A 2,693-nucleotide genomic window follows, 5' to 3' on the forward strand; every position below is an offset into this window, starting at 1 on the left:
GCCAGTATTTTTTATATTTTCCAAAAAGTGCCTCCGTGGATTTTCAGGACATTCTGAGAACTTTTGTTTTCTATACATAAAACAACATCATCGCAGTTCTGCTGAAAATAGCGTCAGTCCGGGTTAGTTTCATTCAAATCATGCAAGTTAGAGTCCAAAACAAGGGCAAAAGTGTTTGGAAAAGTACACACGTTGGAGATGTATCAACTCCCCCAAGCTTAAACCTTTGCTTGTCCTCAAGCAATTCAGTTGATAAACTGAAAGTGATAAAGAAAAACTTTTACAAACTCTGTTTGCTCTTGTTGTTGTAAACATGCAAAGCTAGCATTCAGGTTTCAGCAAACATTATGAACTAACCATACTCACAATAACACCTCGGTCTCACAATTACTCATATCAATGGCATAATCAGCTAGCGAGCCATATTAATAACATTTGGATGACAACACTTTCTCAAAACAATCATAACATGATATAACAGAATGGTATCTCGCTAGCTCTTTCTGAGACCGCAAAACATAATTGCAGAGCACCTTTAAAGATCAAGGACTGACTAATCATTGTAATTCATGGTAAAAGAGATCCAGACAAGTCATACCCAATATAAACCAATAATAATGAATGCAAATGATAGTGTGCTCTCCAGCAGGTGCTTTTTAATAAGAAGGTGATGACTTAACATAAAAGTAAATAGATAGGCCCTTCGCAGAGGGAAGCAGGGATTTGTAGAGGTGCCAGAGCTCGATTTTAAAATAGAGATTGAATAACATTTTGAGCGGCATACTTTTGCTGTCAAAGCAACAACTATGAGATGGATGTATCTTCCATACTACATGCATTATAGGCAGTTCCCAAACAGAATGGTAAAGGTTTATACTCCCCCAACCACCAACAAGCATCAATCCATGGCTTGCTCGAAACAACGAGTGCCTCCAACTAACAACAGTCCTGGGGGAGTTTTGTTTAATTATTTTGATTTGCTTTGATCTTTTTGGATCATGGGACTGGGCATCCCTGTTACCGGCCCTTTCTCGTGAATGAGGAGCGGAGTCCACTCCTCTTGAGAATAAACCACCTAGCATGGAAGATATAGGCAGCCCTAGTTGAAACATGAGCTGCTCGAGCATACAAAACAGAATTTCATTTGAAGGTTTGGAGTTTGGCACATAAAAATTTACTTGGAATGGCAGGTAGATACCGCATATAGGAAGGTATGGTGGACTCATATGGAACAACTTTGGGGTTTAAGGAGTTTGGATGCACAAGCAGTATTCCCGCTTAGTACAGGTGAAGGCTAGCAAAAGACTGGGAAGCGACCAACTGAGAGAGCGACAACAGTCATGAATCATGCATTAAGATTAATTCACACCAAGTACAAGCATAAGTAGGATATAATACACCATGAACATAAATATCGTGAAGGCTATGTTGATTTGTTTTAACTACATGTGTGAACATGTGCCAAGTCGAGGCACTCGATTCATTCAAAGGAGGATACCATCCCATCATACCACATCATAATCATTCTAATAGCATGTTGGCACGCAAGGTAAACCATTATAACTCATAGCTAATCAAGCATGGCACAATCAACTATAATCTCTAAATGTCATTGCAAATATGTTTACTTCATAATAAGCTGAATCAGGAAAGATGAACTCATCATATTTACAAAAACAAGAGAGGTCGAGTTCATACCAGCTTTTCTCATCTCAATCAGTCCATCATATATCATCATTATTGCCTTTCACTTGCACGACCGAACGATGTGTATAATAATAATAGTGCACGTGCATTGGACTAAGCTGGAATCTGCAAGCATTCAACTCAAGAGAGAGAGAATACAAGGTGGTATGGGCTCTAAGTTAAATAAACAATCATGCATATAAGAGCCACTAAACATTTTCAATATGGTCTTCTACTCTTGACCCCCAAAGGAAAGAAAAGAAAATAAAACTATTTACACGGGAAAGCTCCCAACAAGTAAAAGAAGAACGAGAAATCTTTTTGGGTTTTCATTTTAATTTCTACTACAAGCATGGAAATTAAACTAACTAATTTTTTTGGTTTTTCTTAAGGTTTATCAAACACACAAGAAGAAAGCTAGAAAAATAAATTAAACTAGCATGGATAATACAATTAAAGAGTATGAGCACCGACGACTAGTGTGTGAACATGAATGTAAAGTCGGTGAGAAATACGTACTCCCCCAAGCTTAGGCTTTTGGCCTAAGTTTGTCTAATGCCAAGGACCGCCTGGCTGATATCTGTAGTTGTAACTGGGGTCGTACTGAGATGCAGCAGCAAATGCCTCCTAAGCTGCCGCATGTTGACAAGCCGCCTCGGCTCTCCTCTCGTGTTCAGCTGCTTCCTCCCTGGTAACAACATATCTTCCTTTTGCCTGGTAATCAAAAAGGAGAGGAGCAGGAAGAGTAACATGGACAGGGTTGCGCCTGTCAAAGATTAGTCGATACTGGAGGAATTGTTCATTCCTCCTAAGAAAATGATGTTGGACCAGAGAGTTATAATCTAAATAATCAGGAGGTAAAATCATATCCCCTCTCGTGGGGCTATACCAAGATAATTAGCCACACGGGTCGCATAAATTCCTCTGAATAAATCTCCAACTCTACCATTATTATGCAACCTGCGTGCAACTATTGCCCCCAAGTTATGATCTTTATAACCTAACAT

The sequence above is a fragment of the Triticum dicoccoides genome, chromosome 3B, assembly GCF_002162155.2.
Source record: "Triticum dicoccoides isolate Atlit2015 ecotype Zavitan chromosome 3B, WEW_v2.0, whole genome shotgun sequence".
Classification (NCBI taxonomy): Eukaryota; Viridiplantae; Streptophyta; class Magnoliopsida; order Poales; family Poaceae; genus Triticum; species Triticum dicoccoides.